The sequence below is a fragment of the Phyllostomus discolor genome, chromosome 5, assembly GCF_004126475.2.
Source record: "Phyllostomus discolor isolate MPI-MPIP mPhyDis1 chromosome 5, mPhyDis1.pri.v3, whole genome shotgun sequence".
NCBI classification, from domain to species: domain Eukaryota; kingdom Metazoa; phylum Chordata; class Mammalia; order Chiroptera; family Phyllostomidae; genus Phyllostomus; species Phyllostomus discolor.
In genome coordinates, this window is record NC_040907.2 from 173,257,831 (window position 1) to 173,279,617 (window position 21,787).

Here is a 21,787-nt window from a genome sequence, read left to right on the forward strand (position 1 = left end):
AACTTCCCCTTCCCTGGAAAAGCAGAGGCTCAGCGAGAGGCGGAACCCGTGAGAGCTGCGTCCCAGGGTCCGTTCTGGAGGCTACAAAAGAGGAGTGAGAACAGGCTCTGCCCACGCGGACACGAAGCTTCTCAGAGTCACTAACGTGTAGGCCACTGCGTGTGAGGCGGCGGCAGACCCGGGCTGGGCCCTCCACCTCTAAACTGGGGCGTCCCAGGCCCGGCGGGTGGCCTCCTCGTGGGATGGGCTTCGGGGTCCTCGGGGGCACTGGGGGAGCACCCTCTTCCTGTGCCTCCCCGAGTCCGAGAGCACAGGGAGGGAACACACCCTCACCGAGTGGCCAGCGTTCTCTGCCACTATCGCACGAGAAAACTAGGATGGGGGGACGTTCCGCAAAACATTCACTTGAGGGGTCCCCCACCCAGGGGCACAGGCAGGCTGGCGGGGGGGGGGGGGAGGGCCCTGGCCTGAGAGCCTGAGGCATCTGCCCCTCCTGCCACCGTGTCCCAGAGACCGGCAGGCTGACCAGGTAGGTGTCCCTGGAGGCCCCTCTCCCCTCTACCAGGTTCCAGGCAGAGTCCTGCACCCCTGAGTTAACGAGAGAGCCCCCCGCTCGGGGACCTGGTCAGGGAGCAGGCCCAGGGGGCTCCGAATAGACGCTGGACACGGCTGGAGCTGCTGTGCCCCCAGGCCACTGTGTGGGACCGCCCTCGCGGCAGCCTCAAGGAGGACCGGCATTCCCTCCGGCATGGGGGAGGTCTGGAACGATTTTATTTGGTTTCGCACAGAGACGGGGGCGGGGGGTGGGGGGGATGGGGACGGCCGGCCCTGTCATGGAGGAATGCTTTCATCAGCCTCTGTTCGTTTTACCCAAAGGATGGGGAAGAGGTTGGGGCGCTCTTCGTTCCGTGGCCCAGAAGAAGCCGCCCAACCCAAAAATGTTAAGTCCCGAGCTGTTTAAAACTTTCTTATGGAAACCAAATGCGTCCACCGGCCGGGGGCTGCAGCCCCCATGCCCGGTGGCCCCCTCCCCCACCGCCCAGGGCCGTGAGCCCGGCTTCCAGGGCGACCAATGGGGCCGTGTGCACATAAGCACCACAGAGAGTGTCTCACGGGAAGACCAACCGACACAAGGTCAAGGGCGCCCTCACGCCGCCTTCTCAGAACTCTGTGCAGACGAAGGGCAAAGAGACCCCTTCCCCCAGTTTCGCCCACCCCCCGCGCACAGAGCGGGACCCACGGCCCAGGGAGGAGACATTAGTCCCCAGCGCTGCACAGGCCACCAGCCTGCGTGGGGGCACCGCGTGCAGGGCCGAGTCCACCGCCTCTCTGGGTGCATTTCACAGCACGCTGGGAGAGCCTCCTGCCCTCCTTCAGAGGAAACTGAGGCTCCCAGACGCCAGCTTCCTTGGTCAAGGACAGGCGGTGGCAAACAGGGATGGCCACCTGCAGCCAGCGTCTGCATCTCTCGTCCCCACCTGGGGCGCTGCCTGGGTCGCCCGGGGCCACGTCCGTCCGACAGAGCCCGCAGCTGCCCCTGCGGTCCCCAGAGGGTCTCCTCTGGACACCGGCGCGGTAGATGGCCCGCCAGCCGGTGTCCGGGCAGGACGCTCTCTCCCGTGTGTTGTCACGCCCCCGAGTCTCTGCGTCAGGGGGGATTCCCAGTGTCTCAGGCAGGCGAGCACTGTGTATGACGGCAGTGGGGGGGGTCAGCCGGCACGGGGAAGTGGGGCGCCCTGGGAGGGTCTGCGGCTGGAGGGGAGCCGGCCCGGTAGTCTCAGCCTGGCTCGGCTCGGGTGGTGTCATCCATTCGGCACCGGCGCTCCTCGGCCCCCGCGGTCCTGGCTCTGACGTGGCCAAGAGGAAGGCAGGCTGCCTCAGGCGAAGGCTCCGCCCCCCAGCACCTGTGCACACCCTCCCTGCCCTAGGGTGCGCCCCCACCAAGAGGGATGCCCCCACCAAGATGGGTGCCCCCACCAAGAGGGGCGCTCCGTGCACCGGGTCCCCAAGGGCACAGCAGCTGCACCCTTCTTCTCTGGGGGGGAAGGGGGGGCAGGGTAGCCCCCGTGAACAAGCCTGCAGAAGAAATTCAACCCACTCGTGACACAAAACAGCCCCCGTCTAGTCCCGGATGGGCCCAGGCAGGACAAACACGTCTTATCGAACTCCATCACCAAACCTTAGCCGGTCATCGTTTCTAATTAAATCAGTCGGAGGTGGATTTCCTTAAAATTATAAAAATTAATTAAAGCCAAATGCACTATGTTATTTTTTCATTAGGCCCAAGGTGGGGACGGAGCCCATAAATCACATTATTGGGACAACCGGGGGAAACCCCAAATAAAAACAGAATATTAGATCTACTGGGTCAAGGTTACACTTCCGGCAGGAAGGTCTCCGGTGGCCCGGGGGTGGGGGACGCATGAGGCTGGGTCTCCGGGGCCGCACCGCACTGCCGGCCTCTGGCGGGGGCAGAGCTGTCCAACAGTTCCCTGTGACCGCGTCACCTCCGGTCCCTGTTTTCACAAGGACCCTCGCAGCGTGCTCGGGCGGCTCAGTGAAAGGTAAGAAACTGAAGCAAACGTGTGAGCAGACGGAAAGGAACAGCTCGGAAGCCCAGGATGGAGTCACGAGATGCCGTGTTTCGCTCTGGGGGGGTCCCATGGGAGAAGGCCAGGGGGAGGCCTTCCGTGGACCCCCAGACCTCCCTGCCCTGCACCTGGCCTCCCTTCCAGGGGCCCTGTAGCCCCGGTGCAGGAACCCTGGCCCTGGAAGGCGGGGACATCCGGGTGGCCGTTCGGGGCTAAACCCCTGGGTTCCCACCTGCCACCCGGTGAGAGTGGGGCGGAGCCCTCCTCCCCCGGCCACGGCGTCCATGCCGGGTGCCACCAGGGCCTGCAGGCTGGGTCCTGGGGCTGGGTCCCCTGTGTTCCTCACTCAGGGCCTGGCGGTCCGGTCGGTCACACGGAAGGTCACCCACTCCTGGAATCAAGGTGACCCCATGTGACTGCCCCCAACCCCCACCGCCACCGCCACCGCCACCACACAGTCTGAGTCCGTTTTTCCTTCTATTTCCCCGCCCCTCACCCCCCCCACCTCCCCCTCCCTCCCTGCTTACTCTCCCGGGAACCTACAGTATTCGTGTCCGGGGGACGTCAAGGCTTTCCTGGCTGAGAAACTGGGAGGAGAGGGGCTCTGCTGGTCTGCGAGCCGTTCCCACCTCGGCAGAGCAGGTACGGAGGGGCCGGGGTGCACGGGGTGTGGGTGTGAGAGCATGGGGTGCTGGCCTGCTCCACCCGGAGCCCGGGACAGGTGTGCGCAAGGTGGGGGGGGGGGGCGTGGGCTCCGCCCGCCCCAGCTCTCTCCACTTTACCACCCCCCGTTCTCTCCACTCCCCCCAGCTCTCTCCACTCCCCCCCCAGCTCTCTCCAGTCCCCCCCCAGCTCTCTCCACTCCCCCCCAGCTCTCTCCACTCCCCCCAGCTCTCTCCACTTCCCCACGCTTCCGAGTCAGGAGGGGCTCCAAGTGCTCTCTGGACTTTGCATCGCTTTCTGCCCCGCGCCCAGCGCCCGCCCCCCACCCAGTGACTCCAAATAGTGTCTCTTTGCAGGCAAAGGCTTCTCCTTCGGGCCCATCCGGAAACCCTGACTAATGAGGGAAGCGGCTCCGGGTAAGACGTCTCTATTAAATTCTCCCGGCTTTTTTAAGATTAAAAAAGAAGAACAAGAAGAAGAAGAAGAAACTTTTTCTTCCTCTAAATGCAAATCTGCCCGGAACACTGTGCCTAATCTACTACAACTAATTAATCTGCTGCCGCTGATGAAATGTTACCTCCGCCGCTCGTGTTCCTGGTACACAATTATTGTAACAGTGGTGAATAAATCAATATTCCCAATCCAACTGTAAAAAACAATCAAGAAAAGCAGTGCTTCTCAGGGAAAAAAAAAAACCACCAAATAATATTTATTAACTCTGTCTCAATCCGCCGCAGAAGCAAATAGCACTCGGGCATTTTCTGCAAATGTAATAAGGAGACGCGGGCGCATGATGGAGGTGGCACGTGTCGATAATCTCACCGTTTTACACTGCAGAGTAATTGAAGGATTTAATGAGAAACAAACCAATAAAAATAAATAGACCATGTTAGAGGAGAGAAACTGATCTCAGATGGAAGTTGCTCCGTTGTGAGTTTTGTGGGGGGTGTTTTTTTGCAAGGTTTGACCAAGGGGGAAAAAATGGCATCGGGACAACCAGCCCTTACCACTTCCCCAAAGGAAAAAGAACAATATTTTGTGTCTCCAGACGACAGTGGTGACATTGGTAACTATTAGTTGTTAGTTACAACCAATTGCAGTCATGTGTCCCCCTGAGATGTCCAGCAGGGGACGGTCCCCACTGAGCTGGGTGGCCATGGTGCAGCGGGTCCCACCTGCAGGCTCCAGGCCACGCCCCAGCCCGGCCCCAGCTGGCTGCCCGCCTGGGCCCTGGTCAGGAAGCCCTGTCCAGCTGGTGGGCCCCTTGCTGCATCCAGGACACGGAAGCCCCCTGAGGGGAGAGTGGGTGCTGCAGAGATGCCGCCTGAGCACCCAACACTGGGTAAGCGCAGAGTGAGGCTCAGCCCGTGCTCACCCACCTCCCGGCACCATTTGCACCCAAGTTGCTCACGGACGAGGCAAGGGGGTAGGAAATACACCCTAAGGGCCACTGGGTTTGGTCTTCCGACTCGCGTGCGGGGCAGGAGGGCCTGGAAGGGCTGCTGGGAGGAAGGGGCACCTGGGCAGAGTCGGGACGGATGGCCCATCAAGCGGGCGGTCAGGCTCCGCTGGGACAGACGTGCGGGGCAGGAGGGCGGGGGGGGACGGCTGCCACTGCGGGCACAGGGCCCCCAGTCTGCAAAGGCATGAGTATGCACGGGCCGCCTCCGGGACAGGGGCTGCCGTGCGGGGATCCCTCATCCAGCCCCCGAGGCCCACCCGCCACAGGGCACTGCCCAGCCCAGCGCTGCACCCGCCGCCAGGACCGAGCTGTCCCTTGCCCACCGGCAGGGGAGGCTTGGTGAGGCCGCCCTTTAACCTCTCCAGGGACACGTCTTGGTCATCCACCAGCACCTCTATATTTAAAAAAAAAATCAACCCTTGACTCTTGTTTTTAATTCGAATCGGGAGAGCCGGGCTTCACGATGGCTCGTTTACGAGAAGCTGCCTGGAGCCCTGTGTCCCCACGCACGCCCGCATGCGCAGGTGAAAACAATTGTAATAAGTTACTGCTGCGGGGGCTCTGGGAGCCGGGAGCCCGAGGGTTCAGAGCCGGGAGGCAGGAGGTCCTTCCACGGAGGAGCGGGCGCCCGGGGCCGCGGGCAGGCCGCTGACCCTTTGAAGAGCTCTCCTGGAAAATATTGACGGGCTGACGCGTGTCACTTCTCAACGAAGGTCAAGTGAGCCTGTGTCAGGCCCGGATGCTGCAACCCAGGGAGCCGGCTGCTTCATCTGCATGGCTTCGATGGCTGGGAGGGGGAGGGGCTCCCCACTCCAGAAAGGTCTCAGCACAGACCACCCGCGGAGGCCCCCTCGGGTGCCCGGGTCGGGCGTGCCTCACTTCCTCGGTCTTCAGGGGAGATGCAAAGGGGATCCACCGGTCCTGGCCCGCCCCCAGATCTACCAAGGAGAAGGTTCCAGAAGGCTCAGCTCTTTCTCTGGCCCTTCCTCACTCTTCCCCCCCGCTCCGGCCACATGACCCTCTCTGAACCTGCAGTCCTGGGGGGCTCAGGGCCCTGATAGGGCCGGCCTCGCGTGGAAGGGGGACGGGTTGAGGCGGTTCCCACGAGTTCTGGGGCTCCACCCCGAAGGAGCAGGAGGAGGAGCAGGAGAGGGTGGAAGTGGAGGAGGAGGAAGAGGGACATTCTGGCTCTTGGTCCCTCTAGGCCACAGGTGGCAAACACGACGCCCACGGGCGGAACCCGGCCCTCCACCTTGTTTTATCCCGTCCGGCACCTGGTTTCTACCCGGCGGCAGCCCCAAGCTCTGGCTTAACTGTTAAGGAGCAGTTACATCTATACGGTCCTAAAGTTACATTCGGCCCTTTGAAGGCAACCACGAGGCTGACGTGGCCCCTGGTGACAACGAGTTTGACACCCCTGCTCTGGGAGAGCAGCCAGTGGGGACACAGACACGGGTGGCCCGGCCACCGCGGGGCCTGCCCAGGGATGCCGGCTCTGCAGAGAGCAGCTTCAGTCACTGAGCGGTGCGGGGGGGGGGGGGGGGGGCACCCCGCTGGGACCGCAGCCCAGAGAAGCCCGCCCCCATGACTCGGGGTGAGCGCCCGCCCCCCGCAGCCCCGGGCTGGTTTTAAAGAAAGGCCACTCCGAGGAACACTAACTGTTCTTTTGATTTTAAAGCAGTGAAGGCGTTCATAAAGCAACAGTTCCGACTCTCATTTTTTCCAGGAAAAGCAGAAATAAAACCCTGCACCCGAGAGCCCGAGGCGGGATCGCAGCTGGGTGGGGACAAGGACCCGGGGTCGACACAGGCTCCCCTTTCTGGTGCGGGTCCCGGCCCAGGACCTGTCACAACGCCCCTCAGCAACGCTTGCTGAGTGGAAGGCGGACAGGTGGCAGAGGGAGGACCCAAGATCTGGTCTCACCGCCCGCTCACTGCCCGAGGAACCTGAGATACCGTCACTGCCCCCGTGAGCCCCTGGTCGCCGCCTGGGCAGTGAAGGGCTGACCGGATGGCAGAGACTAAGCTCCCACCACTGAAACGGCCCCACGGCCCCAGCAGGCTGGCAACGACCCCAAGACCAAGGCACCACTTCCTGCAGCTCCCCCCTAGTAGCCACCCATCCCCCACACCAGCCTCGGAAGCCTCCCTGCAGCACCTCTGGGCTCTGGAGGGGCCCCCGTGCCTTCCAGAAGGGGTCAGCTTCCCCAGGGGCCCCAGGGTGGTGACGCCCGCCCGGGGAGCAAGTCGACAGGCGACCCCGGGCAGGTGCTGTGTGGGGAGCAGCCACCTCCCCAGACACGCCAGCTCAGACTCAGGCTGCCCTGAGCCCGGGTCCAGCAGCTCTGGCCCACCCCACACGCCGCGCCCCACCGTGGGCTGGGCGCTCTCACGACAGCGTTTAGAACGGTCCTACTGTGGCTCTGAGGAGGGAAAGGGCTCCGGGACATGAGATGTGTGAGCGGGTTTGCATAGCTACTGAGTGGCAGAGCTCCTTCCAGTCCAAGCTGAGTGTCCGCACAGCCCATCCGACCACGGCCGACGGCCCCTCCACTGTCCAGGTGCCGGGGCCTGCAGGAGATCGAGGTGGAGACCGGCCTTGCTCCCGGGCTGGCCACGTGTAACGATGGAAAAGGACTGCAGCGGGTCACACCGGCTGTGGCACAGGTGCCCAGAGTAGGGGCACAGCGAGACCGGCTGTCCAGGGCGGTGCAATCCCAAGGGGCTTCAGGAAGGAGGTGTTTTCGGGAACCTCTGCCCGCTGATCTCCAGGGTTTTGGCCCACAGCAGAGGGAGCGTGAGTCGTCGCCGGCTGCTGTCAGGCGGGCCGTTCACTCAGACCCGGCGGCTCCCGGGGACGGCTCCGCCTCAGGCCCCCGTCCCCACTGCACACCGCGCCCACTGCACACCACGCCACGCTTGACAGACGGGGCGCGACAGACGCATATCGACCGTGGCCGCGGTGGTGAGTGGCCGAGAGGCCCCCGGGGAGCCTGCCTCGGGGACTGAGGCTGCAGCGCTGACACGGCCCCTGGTCTCGGGATCCACTCCGGAGGCTGACAGCACCGCGGGGCCTTCCGGGGTCACCGCAGGCAGGTGACGGTGGCCCTGCTGCCGCTGCCCGGAGGTTAGTGCTCCGGGGGGAGCCAGAGTCGGGGACGGCCAAGGGTATGCCCATGCTTGGGGGATGTGGGGGTGCAGACCCTGGGCCCCAAACCCCTGTTCTCCAGGAGCCCCTGTAGCCAGTAAAACTTCCATCAACGAGGCGTGTACAGCGGTTACTCTGCTTCTGCAAGCCGGGGGTGGGGGGCGGGCAGAACTCGAGTGTGTGTGTCTGAGGGGCTGAGGGGCAGCTGGAACTGAAGCAGGAGGGGGTTGCCTCTGCCAGACACGCCCCCACCCCCGGCGGGAGGCTGGTCGGCCATGGAGAAGGGGCAGCGGCTGCAGGGGCTGGGCCGACATCCGCCAGGGGTGGAGTTGGACTCCAGGCGGCTGGGAGGCCGGTCCCACCCTCCCTCCCTCCGAGACATGGTGGGCGGTGCCCCCATCTCCGGCCCTCGGCCTGCCCCCCTCTCCGAGCTCACGGTCTCTCTGTCAGGGCCATTCCACGGTGCCACACACAGGCCAGGGATGTCGCCCCAGAGAAAGGGATGGAGGAGCAAGGAGAGCCGGCTTCTCCTCCAGGCCCATGAGTGCCCGAAGCCCGCTCGGAGCCGTCACATCCACCAACCACTTTTGACCTTGGCCTGTGCTCAGAGGAGCCCAGTGAGCTGAGGACTCGGATGAACTTGAGCAGACTCGCGTCAAAACCCCTCCGGAAGAGTGGGAGTCATTACACCACAGCTCCGAGCACGTTCATGGTCATTGATACCATTACACGGGATCGATCAGGGGTAACTTTTATGGGGAGGAAAATTGTTATTATTATAGTCAAAAAGTTCTCCTTTTCTCCACTGCGCCCGAATTGAATTTCCCATCTAATTATACGCTCACCATTGTTCCTGTCCCCACACCTAAACAGCAGCCCAGCAATATGTCACGTTTGCCAGTGTGACTCATTTAGAAAGGGCTGCCAGCCCCACACCCGCGTGGTCGGGCTGGTAATGAAGTGCTTATAGCTCTCTCACGTGCTGGGCCTCAATAATAGAATTTAAGTGAAAGTAATTTCCAAGTGCAATCATAGTTTACATATTAGTTATTGTATAAAGAAAAAAATGAGGGCCTACGGTAGGTTCCATGCAATTAACATCGAGGCCCTCGCGCGGCCTCCTGGGAGGCGGATCAGCTCCGCCGCTCCGTCCTCGCGTTTCGCGGGGAAGAGGGGAAGGTTTGACTGCTCGCCTCGGCTGCGAGCGAGCGAGCGAGGCAGCCTCCTGAAAATGCAAGGCGTCACCCAGCCCTCAGGGCAGATCAACACAAAATGAGCATTTAATTTTAAAGTGCTTCTCAGAAGCGCGGGTGCGGGCGCTGCGCCCCGCACGGGAAGAGTCAACACGCGTGGAGGAGAGAGGGGTGCGCCAGAGTGCGGAGGGGCGAAGGGCGGGGCGAAGGGCGGGGCTGAGCCGGGGTGGGGGGCGTGGCCGGCAGGCGGAGGGGGCTCCACAAGGATGAAGATCCGGCTGGGGCGGGGGGGGGGGGGGTGTAGTGGGGGCCATAGAGCCATGCACTTGGCTGCACAAGCAGGTGCACCCGTGCGCAGACCCAGTGGCAGTGGCCTGGTGGCGGCTAGGTTCCAGTGGTCCATCAGGGGTGGAAACCGTGGGCCACAGGCCGGGCCGGGGGCGGGGACAGGAGGTGCGTAAGGAAAGCGCAGACGAGGGCTGGCAGCAGGGAAAGCCAAGTGCGGGGGAGGGGGGGTGGCTGGAGAGGAGGCGGGGTGGCGCAAGGAGGAAGGCTGGGTGCCGGGGGGGGGGGCCCAGCCCTTGACCCTGATCCCTCGGGAGAGGCCGGGCGAGAGAACATCCAAGAAAGACCGAGGCGGATCCAGGGATGCCGTGGGTCTCCGCACAGGAGGACAGAGAGGCTAGCGCCCCTGCGGTTCATGAGACTGGGTGACTGTGTTGACACAGGAAGATGGAGAGGTCGAAGAAAAGGGTGGGGGAGGGGAAGGGAGGCCGAGTAGCCCGCCAGAAGCTCCGGGACACCTTCCCTGCGACGTTATGACCGCTGGAAGGAGCGCCCCCTCCTAGGCAGGCGGTCGGGAAGTCCCAGGAGGTTCTCGGTTTGGGCCGTGTGTTCGTCCATTCATCGATCAGGTGAATTCGGCCCCTCCTTCACACAAACACGGACTATTGAGCACGAGCCAGACAGAGGGGGTCTGTGCGGAGGAGCTTCCAGTCTGCCGGGAGATCAACAACTAAACACAACGACAACAAACCAACCCGGCACCCAGGGGTCCACGGCCAGGCTCCCCGCAGCGGTCTTGGGAGGGGCCGGTGTTCCCGCCCAGGAAGCAGACAGAGCCCTGCAGGTGTGGGGTTAGGGGCGGGGCGAGGGGACCCGGGGGCGTGGCCCCAAGTGGTGGGGTTCGGTGTTGTAACTGACAGGAAGGAGGGCTCTGGGCGGACAAGATAAAAATGCCGAATTACGTGAGATTTGTGTTAAAAACGGTTCTTTCTTATAACGGGAGTATGTGAGAGGTGGGAAATGGAGAAGCCTTTGTTCCTCTGAATCACCACGGTTGGAAGCATTCTTGCACAGCAAGGGTGTGTGCAAAGATGGGGGACAGCTCTCCAAGGACAGCCTGGCCCGCAACCCCATCTCCAACTCTGGGGGCTCCCCCACCCTCACCCCCACCCCCACCCCCACCCCCGAGGTGCTCCCAGCGGCTCCCAGGGCCTCCCCCTCCAGGGTTACTGACTCCTGTTCCCTCTCACAGCCAAGTGCTCAGCACGGCGCCGGGCACACAGAAGCCGCTCAGCGGTTCTTAAACCAGATGCTTATTCTAATGTATTATAATCTGCTCTAATCGCGTACATTAAACCATAGCACATTAAGGTCATAAAAGAAAAAAGTCTTTCTTTTCAAGGAGAAACAAGAAGCCCTGGCCGGGCAGCTCAGTGGGGCAGAGCCTTGCCCCCGGTCAGGGCACGCACAAGCATCGGCCAACGGGTGCGTGAGTTATCGGCACAACGAATCGACATTTCCCTCTCTCTGCACCCCTCCCTCCCTGCCTCTGCCTGTCTCTCAAATCGATGGAAAAATATGTATTTTTGAAAGAAAACAAATAAGTTTCCAATTTTAAGGCCTGTCTAATTCTTGGAAACACCCTGTGTTCTGAGAGACGTCGCAAAGACGTGTGCCGTGCACCCCCCGGCAAGGCCCCCCCCTTGGAGAGGACGGCGCAAACACGATCATCTGTCCCCACACATCGCCTAGCAGGTCGCCAAGCACCGTCACCGCAGGTCACCCACGGCGCCACCCGGATCCCTCGTCCTGACCCCGGACCGCAGCTGCGGACCTCTCCCGGGCGCAGCCGGCCCTGCCGCGGAGCAGCAGCTCAGAACTACTGGGAGCCGGGATCCCACCGAGCACAGGCAGCGGGGGTGGTGGGGGGCTGGGATGCAGGACCTGGTAGCTGGATGAGCAATGTACGCCGTCCCCCCGAGACGCCGAGAGTCTGTCCTTCCAGGCCTGATCCGCTGTCCGCGGCTTTTAGACAGGAGTCTCACTCTTGCTGCTGCCGCTGTGTCACCCACCCTCGGGCACCAGCCGGTGTGAAGGCGCGGCGATGAAGGCCACCGTTGCTCAGGGGACAGGCGAGGTCATTAGGTGCAAGGACAGACGTGGACAGTGGATCACAACCCCAGAAGGAGGAGGGGCCAAGGTGCAGGGCCCTGGGGGCCAACGTGGGCGGTGTCCCTGGCTGGAGGAGCCACCTCACGCCCGCAGTGGAGTCGGCGGGTGGCGGCAGCTGACGAGGGGGCATCTAGAGAATTTCAGCCCCCTGAGAACGACAGAGAGAAGACCTGTGCTGGCCGTCAAGGGCAGTCTAAAGACGAGGCCACCTCGGTGGCATCTGGAAGAGCCCCGCTTCTAGGTGCGGCTCTAATACGGAGCAGAGGGCCTTAGGTCACACCCCTCGGTCCCCACGCGGACTGGGGGTTCCGTGGAGCTGGTGTGATCCCGCAAACACGGAGGGGGCTCTTTCTTCCCCAGAGAACACCCCCCTAAAGCAGAAGCAGGCGCCACTGCCCTGGGTGTTCTCGCTTCTCTGGGGCTCTTTGTCCCCGCAGCGGGGCGCTCCCAGCTGAGCTGTTCGGGCAGGACGCTCTGGACCCCCCTCTCAGGGACCCCTGGGGAAAACACCCCTGGAGTTGGGGCCAAAGGTCACAAAGAGGGCCAATAAAAAGATGGGCCCTTGGTCAGGGGCGACCTTCCTCTGACTGGGGGGCAGTGTTCACGCCCGGCCTCTGGGGGGGCCCCGCCAAGGGACCGCGCCCTCGTGCAGGTGAACCCCCTTTCCGTCCAGAGTCTCCGGCGGTGGCGCAGAGGCTCGGCGGCCCGTCTCCTGGGGTCCGGGGCAGACTTTGTGATCGCGATGAGGCCACGCCGTCCACACCTGCCTTTCTGCCACATCGGCTCAGACCTGCACGTCTCTCCTTTCCACGGGCCTCATCTCACTGTCCTGAGTGTCACGCTCAAGAGAGGAGATGGCCAGGCAGCTTGCTGGACCCCACCCAAGGGTGACACCGACTCACTCGACCAGCCACGGGTGAAGGCGAGTCCCGGCCACTGCCGCCCTCCCCTCCACAGCCCGTGCACCTGTGCTCTCACTCCCAGCCCCCCCCCCCCACCACGGGGCTCGGGCTGTCCACAGTCATCGCTCACCCCCGTGAGTGGCTCGCCGCCCCACGTGGTTGACTGGGTGGAGAGTCACATCAGAAATGCGTAATCACTGTTGTAATTGCATTTTCAAAAACGGTCTTTAGAAGTTCCGTTTACCTGTCATCTGCTCTGATTTCAGATGTCTTCACTTCCACGTAATGGAATATATCTGTTTTTATTTTTAAATAGTTAGACATTTGTGGGCCGACACATTCTATGACATTCTGTGGGAAAGCCGTGCTCACCGTGTTGAAATAGATGCTGCCGCACTTGCCCAGGCGGCTCCGCGAGCGGCAGTCTCTTCGCCTGACCCTGAACTTAGCGCTCCTCATGGCCAGTGCCGACTGCGTTAGCGTAGTTAATTCCTCTCACATGAAGTCTCTATCATTTTTCTGCTGGACCAGCAACTTCACTATTTTCGATTAATTTGGGGCATGAAATTTGTGCATATTTCTTTTCAGTACATAATTAAAAGATGACAAGGATGTGCAACTTTTCAAAGAATTGTTAGCAGTTGCTAAATCTTGATCTACCGAGGGGGTACCCTAAACCCTCCCCTCAAACTGCCACAGTTTAGGATTCACCGTATCTCTGAGATTTTCACTATTTTACAGATGAGATCATCATCCTGAGAAGATTCCAGAAAATCAAAGCCACACCCCTCCGTGACAGGAGTCTCTAGCCCGAGTGTCGCCGGTGTGATTGGTGATGGATCACGCTCAGCATCTCGAGAACCTGCCCCGTCACCCACCGCCTGACACGGCCGATCCGACAGATGCCAAGGGAGGTCCCTGAGCCCGTGGCTGGTCCCCAGGGGGTTGTACATCGGTTCTGTACATCGCGTTCCTGCTCATCACCTGGACCTCCGCGGTGACTCACGCCATGACGCTGGGTCTCGGAGGAGCTCCGGGAAGGGAGGTTGGTGGAAGCCGAGAGCGGAAGGACTGAGGTGACTGTACGTGAAGCAGTGAGCAGGGAACCTTCTGATGCAGCCAGACATCAGAGGCAGGGACCCTTCACACCACCCCCATCCCCATTGGGTGGGGATGCCTTTCCATTCACCTCCTGTTTGACATAAACTGGAGGAAACAAAAGTTCCCAATCCTCAGTGAAACCCTGAAAACTCACTGGAGGGAAAGACGCCCCCCTCCGTCTGGGTGTTCTGTTGGGCCCATTCACAACCGGTGGCGGCAAACAGTGACAGACACCAAACCTGGGGACATGCAGGGCAGGGAAACAGGGACGGAGCAGACGACCTCAGGCAGGGACAGCCGGCCCCGGCTGCAGTAGAAGTGAGTGAGACCCAGCACCTAGCCCAGCTTAAGACATCCTAGAGAGAGATGGGGACACCCCTCTCCCCACATCCCGGGGCACAGGCATCAGGCAGGAAGGAGATGGACCCCAGAGCCCTGGACAGAAACCCCCCAGAAGCTGCATTCATCTTTGTCGTCTAAATCACACAACAATGCTGCCTTCTGAACCCCATCATCTCCCACAAGCATCCTGGTCCTCAGGTGTGAGGGACCCAAATGTGCCCTTGCAAGTTTGGCATGGGCTCTTCCAGTCAATCACTGACCTCTCACCCAGTTAAAACAAACAAACAAACAAACAAATAAACAAACAAACAACAAAAACAAAAAGAAAACAAGCTTGTCCTGACCCGTGTGGCTCAGTTGGTCGGGCATCTTTTGGCAAAGCAAAATCTCACAGGCTCAATTCCAGGTCAGGGCACCTGCCTGGGTTGCAGGTTGGATCCCCAGCAGCTGATCAATGTTTCTCTTCACCCCTCCCTCCCTCCCTTCCCTGCTCTCTAAACATAAACAAAACCTTTATTTAAGAAACAAAAAAGCTTGCCAGGCACCAAACAATGAGCTACCGGTCAATTTTGTGGCATCCTGCTCTAAAGTATGACGGTATCATCCAGAATTTTCAGACAGATAATTTCTCAATGTAATACAAGAAACACAACCACCAAAGGAAATCATTCAATAGAATAAAAAAGAATAAAAACCAAGAGAAGTAGAAACCATGATTCCAGAAAGGCACACATATTTCCAGCAAAATAAGAGAAATTATGTAGAGACATTATTTCCAGAGGGATAATAAATCTTGCATCCACATAATAAGGGCATGGTAGGATGGAAAAAAAAGAACACAGAACAAGAAGGACTTCTGGAAATTTAAAAATAATATATTTTCTGACATTTTTAAAGTAATAGGTTGAAATGTGAAATTGAATTTTTTCCCTAAAAAAAGATTTGTCAGGGAAAATAAAAATAAAGCAAGAGAAAGGAATGATATCAAATCAGTATAATTTTCAACTAAAAAGATTTGCAGGAAAAAAGAACAGAGAAATCAAGAGGAACACAATAATGAAAGACAATTAACCAAAACGGAAGAAAACGTCTTAAGATCAAAAGTGTCCAAACCACAATCACTTTATAGCATACAAAAACCACCATCATAACATCAGGACTCTAAGAAAGAAGAAAAAAATATCAGCTGCTATAAAAACAGTAAGTTTGCCTATAAGAGGGAAGAAATCAGATGGACGCCAGACTTCTCAACAGTGACGATGCCGGCTGGGAGTTAGTGGAATGAGGCCTCCCAAGGTGGGAAGTTCTGTTTTCAGCCTTCGGTTCTGTCTGTACCCCGTCCACCTGTTATTCAAATATGAAGGCAGAACAAGGACTTCTTCAGACACACAATAGTATGAAAGCCCGGCTCCACTAAGAGAGACCTGAAATCAATCGATCAGCCCAGGAGAACCAAGAGTGTATTTCAAACATGACATTTGCACAATGGGCCGAGAAATGCAGTAGTACAAATCAGAACTTCAGACTCTGGGAGGTCCCCTTTTAGAAAATCCATAGGTGAGATTGTGCCTACCAGCTTGAATAAAATGTTAGAGTTTCTCAAAGGTAAATAAGGAGACTCAATTTGACCTCGGTGTCGGGGGCCTCTCACACGGCGGCCGTGCTCCGCTGGGCGTTTGGGAGGGGGGATGTAATTTTCACAGAGAACACGTGTCTGCCGTCTCCAGAATCACGGCAGTGTGAGTGGTGGTCACTGGTTTTGAAACCTCGAAACCCACTTGAAGAAAAAACTCAGTGAAAGCTAACGGAAAGCATCCCTGCTAGGATGCAAAGGTACGACCTTGGTGACACTGTGCAAGGGAAAGGACATCTGACAAAACTGAGAAGCACAGGGCAGAGCGGTGGACAGAAGGTCCGTGCGTGGGCAGCGAAGGAATGCCTCCCACGGGAAAGACCTCGATGGTGCTGTTTGGGTTTTCAAAAATCACCAGTTGGTGAACTTAAAACCGTGAGATGGTCCAGTTGGAAGACGTAGGAGAAAAAATGCAACTGAATCCTTTTCTTTCACAGCCATCACTTCACAAGCGACACTGAAAGCTGATAAACCAAGAAGCCAAGGAAATGAACCCGGGCAGCTCCTGGATTGGAAGCAGAAACAAAACTGACAAGAAACGAAGAGTGATTTCTCACAGGACACGGCCCGGGGTGAGGGGAGCCCCGCAGGGGAGTTCAAGTTTGCAGTGAACTTTTCCGCAGTGTTTGATTTTTAGTCCCTGTTACAATTCTTTCCAAGCAGAGTTTAGGAAAAAAATTTAATAGAGGGAGTGGTGTAATGTACAAAAGGAGAACGCTGTGGTCTAAAAGGCCTGCCCCACGTCAACCATGTATCCAAACCTGAACTTTGAATCACTGGCTACATGCACTCTCTCCCCACCGCAGAGCAGTGCGTGAGGTCTTCGCGTCCGTTCCCTCTGAAAGGCGAGGATGGCCTGTCACAGTGCCCCTGAGCTGGTGTCACCTGAAGCGACAGAGAGAGTGGAACGGTCCACACCAGCCCCAGACCAAGTGAGCCGGGCTCTCTGGGACCAGGACCTCGGAATCTCACCTTGACCGTCATCCCGGGCGATGTCCACGCCAGCCGACTTGTGATAACACACAGACCCAACAGGCACCATTGTTCAAACGCAGCAGGCGTGTGTCTCAGCCGTGTGGCAGTGTGACGTGGGTGTTCCCATGGTCTGGCAGCCCCCCTCCCCCTGCTAATGAGAAGACTCGGGGTCTCCCACGTCGTCCGTCCCTGTCCTTCCTCAGCCTCCGCCGTGCTGGCTGGGGCATGGAAGCAGCCCCTACCATGCTTCCCCAGCTCCCCCAGGCAGGACTCGGCCACCCCTCACCGCAGGGGCTGGGGCTGGAGGCAGGTGCACCGTGCACCCAGGAAGGAGAAACCGGTTTCTGGCACCTGGTCAAGCAGCTCCGTGGCATAGCCCACGGGAACACCCTCTCCCAGTCGGCCAAGATGACCCTCGATGGCAACAACCTGCAGGCAAAGGACCCACTCTGCCGAGACAGGAGGCCTGCCTGGGCCCGGCCCCGAGACGGTCTGGCGCTTACACGTGCAGGTCCCTCTCTGGGCATCGGCGTGCCCTTCTGTCGTTCCCGAGGTGCCATCAGCCACGCGGTTGGTGTCTTCATTCGGCCAAGCATGGCCGTCCGAGAACACGGTTCCAAATTCCCGAGACACCCAGGGGGCCCCGAATAAACAGGCTCCATCCAGGCCCTTCCTAATCGGGACCCCTCTTAAGGGGCTCTGCACACGTCAGCAGGATGGACGGACGCGGCAGGAGCGCTCGCCGTGGCACTCCGGACCCCGGGTGTTCCAGAAACAGTGTTTAGAAGAGGGTGAAATGGGACACGCCGAGTTTGTGCCCTCCTCCGTGTCAGTGGGTTTGATGGAAAGCAAAACAGAAAAGTGGGACATGTTTTGATATTTAGTGTCAAATTGACAACCTGCGAATCTTTCCCATTTATCATGCATTGCTATTTCATTTAGTGACATTTAGGATAAATATTTTTACTAGTTCCTAGTGTGAATTATCCGGGGTATTTTTTAAATATCAGTTCAAGCTTTCTTAAAGCTAATCTACCACAAGAGATTTTTTTTTTTTAAGTATTTCTACCTGTAGTTGGTCTAAGAACAAATTCTCTTTTATTCCAGACACGGAGAGACAGACACCAACAATGCATAGTTTTCTTCGTCAATTTTACTAAAAACACAAATTTGAAAGTGGCCCCAGAGCACACAGCGCAGTGTGTACAGGGGGCTGACGCGATGATCAAATATTTATGAATCAAAGATGGCAACAGGGTGGCCGGTCTCTATTTAAGGCTATATATCCAGTGTGGAAGAAAATGGAGTGTATCTAAGTGCATGCACAGAAAAAGTAGTAACCTATTTTTTTCCTTTATAAAATGTGTCCCCTTCTAAAAAGGTGTTTTAGAGCTGGGAAACGGAGAGTCCCCAGGGGAGGAAGACAGAGAATTAATGCCAGGGTTTTGCGTAGTTCATTCAAACGGAGTCTTCGTCTCGGGCTCAGGGGGCCCTGAAATGATGCCTGGCCCCCCCACTCACGCTGGCAACCGCCGCTCGGCCACAAGAGCCGAAGGGGAGGCTCCAGGCTGGCAGAGCGTCGGGGCCCACGGTGGGCCAGGACTTTGCAGACCCGAGGTGTGGGACCCTCAGGCTGGAAACCCCGACCCCCAAAGATGACCTGGGTGGAACTCATGTGAGTGAGATTGGTGCTTTCGAAAGAAGAGACCCACAGAGCTCCCTGGGCTCCTGTCCTTGTGAGGACACGGAGGGAAGGTGGCACCTAGGAACAGGAGGGGGATGACCAGAACCGAGCCACACCGGAGCGCGGGCTCCTCGGCCCGTGGAGCCGTGGGAGACCAGCCCCTGCTCTCACAGGCCACCCGTCGGACACTGAACTCGGGCAGCTGGAGCTCACGGACACACGGGAGTCACCAGGCCACGGCTGTGGGGCCCGGCTGAGAAATGTGCGGGAGCCCGAGACCCACCCTCTCCTGGGCGCCAGTTAAAATGCCCTCGGCCCGGCCGACAGGCCAGGCCCGTTCAAGCCCAAGGCCTGCCCCGACCTACCAGCCGTATGGCTTTTTGTTAGCGTGCAACCCTTCCACCTCTAAAGTAGAAACCGGCCAAACATGGGGACAGTTGTTATCAGGGCAAATCGAGGACGTGGATGAGGCCACCAGCTCGGCGCACACGTAACTCATTATGGAGGGGGCGGAGGCCTCTGTGCACTGCCACCCACGGTGCTCGGTTCGGGGGCATTCGCTCAGCTCGCCTCTGTTTTCTCTCCGATTTCCGTGTTCACGTTCGGCCCGGGAGGGGGTGCAGGACCCTGCACGGGTCCAAGGGGAGCACAAAGGCTTCCCGTCAGTCTGGACCCCCCGAGAGGCAGGGAGAGGTGTCCCGTGGGGCTTTGTTGATTTTGCGTACAGACCCCCACCTTTAGCCCAAGCAAAGATGCAGGTGCGCTCGGCTCCACCCCGGACAAACCCAAGGAGGAGAGGAAAGCCTCTCCTTCGTCTCTCTCTCCGTCCACCGCTTGGAGTCAACTGTTCTCCGGTTGGGTCCACCCTCATGTGTCCCTGTGGCCGCTGGCTTCATGTCCCCCCAGTTAGCCCCAAAGGAGGGGAAGGGACCTGCCCTGCTTGGACCTTCCTCCAGCCCCACACAGAACTCTCCCCCAGGGGGAAGAGGGACCCAGCCCCACAAATCTGTACGTGCATCTGTGGATGGGGGTAATCTGATTGGCCAGCCTAAGAACACGGGGTAATCTGATTGGATGGCTCACAAACCTGGGGTTATCTGATTAGCTGGCTCACAAACATGGAGTAAGCTAATTGGCTGGACTAAGAATATGGAGTAAAGTGATTGGCCAGCTCAAAGAACATGGGGTAATCTGATTGGCCAGCCTATGGGAAGAGTAGCCTGGGTCACAGGCTTCAAAGCCCCTTCAGAAACACAGGGCATTGGAGAAAACGTGACAAGTGTCCCCTGTCAGGCCATCTGCTTGCTGTGACCCCAGTGTCACCGTTATTGTCCATCAAGAACCAGTCCAGTGAGCATCCTGCCACCTAGCCCGGCTCCTGCTTGGACAGACAGGACTCGGAGAAACTCCAAGTCTGGTTGAGTTGAACAAAGACCTGGAGAAAGGACATTTGGTCTCCTCTGATCTGATGCAGATGGACACTGGTCGGACACACTGCCCACGGCTGCAGGCCCCTCTCCCGGGCCCCTGCCTCCCCCCCTACCCCCTGCGGGCACCGCCCCGGCTCAGCCAGTGTCACGCACCCTCAGGGGACACCGCCCTCACTCCACACACACACGGTGTCCAGCAGAGTGTCCTTACCTAGGGCTTCCGCCCCGCCCTCGTCAGTCCCACCACGGGCCCTTCCGCGGTCTGAGGACTTCAGGGCAGAAATCTCCAGGAGCGATGCAGGGGTGCCTGAGCAGGCCCACTCAGGGGCACATGGGGTGGTGGGTGAGTTCAGGCATGTCTGCCTCCTTGATGTGAGACTGGGGATGCCGAGCCTGCGTCTCCGAGCTCACCGTCCCGCCCGCTCTGCCCCCGGTCCGAGCCTGTGGCCGGTGCCGTGCCGGCCACTCTCCTCCCTGACAGGAGCATGTGACCCTGCATTTGGACAAAGCCCTGCAGACAGTGAGCTTTGAGTCTGGGTCTGAGAGGACGGCACACAACCTCGTGCACTTCCGCTTCTGTGTATTTTAGAGGGAGGGGAAATCACCATTTTTGAAACTGTGATCCACCAATCATAAAACAATGTCTCAATTACATTTTAAAAATGTTTCTGTGCTCATCCTTACCAACAAATAATCCATGCAGGTAGGCAATGTGTGATTATTATTTTTTTTTTACCTAAAAACGTTCACCACAAATGGGGACGTCCAAGGCCAGCTTGGAGTAAGACTGAGTTTGAAGACGAGTCTCATTCTTACTCATCGGAGGCGCAAAGAACACCAGCCCAGGTCCGAGAACCTCGTCCATAAGCATCCCCCGACTCAGGCCCAGCCATGTGCCGTGGACGAGGTTTCCTGGCCCCCTGAACCTGCCCCTCGGTGAAAGGAAGAGCCGCTCAGGGGTCCTGGGGGCTCAGGGACCCCACCTCTGGGGGGGTGAGAGGAGGCCCAGCCGGGGGCGGTCTCGGGGAGGCTGCCTCAGGCAGGCTGGGAGGGCTGAGGGCCCCCCGTGGTCAGGCCGCATCTTGTAATTCCATTAGGGCGTTAGATTCGCGTGTAGAATTAGCTGTTGCCTACGTAGAATTATGTTAAACACGGGCCGGACTGAAAATCAATATTCTGCTTAAGTAACTGGCCCTGCAGTAACTTAATGAAGCTCAGTCGAATGGCACCGAGGCCGGGTGGAGGGGCCCGCCCTCCCCAGGCCCTCCGGGGCGCAGGGCCGCACCGCCGCGGCCTAGACAGGGATGAAACGCTCACCCGCACGGCCCGTTCCCTGATGTGGGAGCTGTGCCTGCCGCCGGATTACTTGTTGGCTTTTTAATTGAAAACTTGAGTAAATAATGTGCAGCCCGTAATTAGGAAAGAAATAGGGACTCATAATAAAAGAGGGGGAGCTGCTGGAATAGGGGGAAACGCGCTTTTCTGAAATCCGCAAGAAAAAATGGGGGGGGGCAAGGAGTGGGAGGAAGGGGGAGTCATTAGTTCTAACAAGTATATTAACACGGAATCCGAAAGGCTTGAAATTAACAACATAACTTACCGGGCTCGCAGTCTGAATAAAGGCCGTGAAGCCAACGTGGCGATAATTTTTCATTAAAATGTTCTCTATAAATATATGTTAAATAAAAACGTTCAAAGTGTCTTTTCAATACATCGCTTGTTGGCGTGTTCCCCATCAGGCTTTGTACCGGCTTTTCTTCTACCTCTGGTCTCGGTCTGTGTGTGCGGGGGGGTTCGTGTGTGCACACGTGCGCACACACACACCCTGTGACAACTGTATGCTCGCCGAGCCGGGAACCCTTCAATGTAACACCTGAAATGGGCACCTTCTCCTTGAAGATTCCCCTGCAGGAACTTCAAGCCCTCCCCGCGGCCGGCAGGCACTCATTAAGACACTCCAAACACAGAAGTTTGTGCTAAAAATGATTGACAATAGAAAGGAGGTGTCGTTACGCCGTTTCGAAGTTATTGGCAACTCATTTATTTATTATTCAGCTGCAAACTTCATCTACATGAAGCACTTCACAGAGTTATGTCCAAAACCCCAAATTAAAATGACAATAATTGCATGTTGCTTAGGATGGGATAATATGGGAAGTGGAAGCCTCCCCTTTGTAGGTGCCAATTTGGGTCTTCTGAGCCCCAAC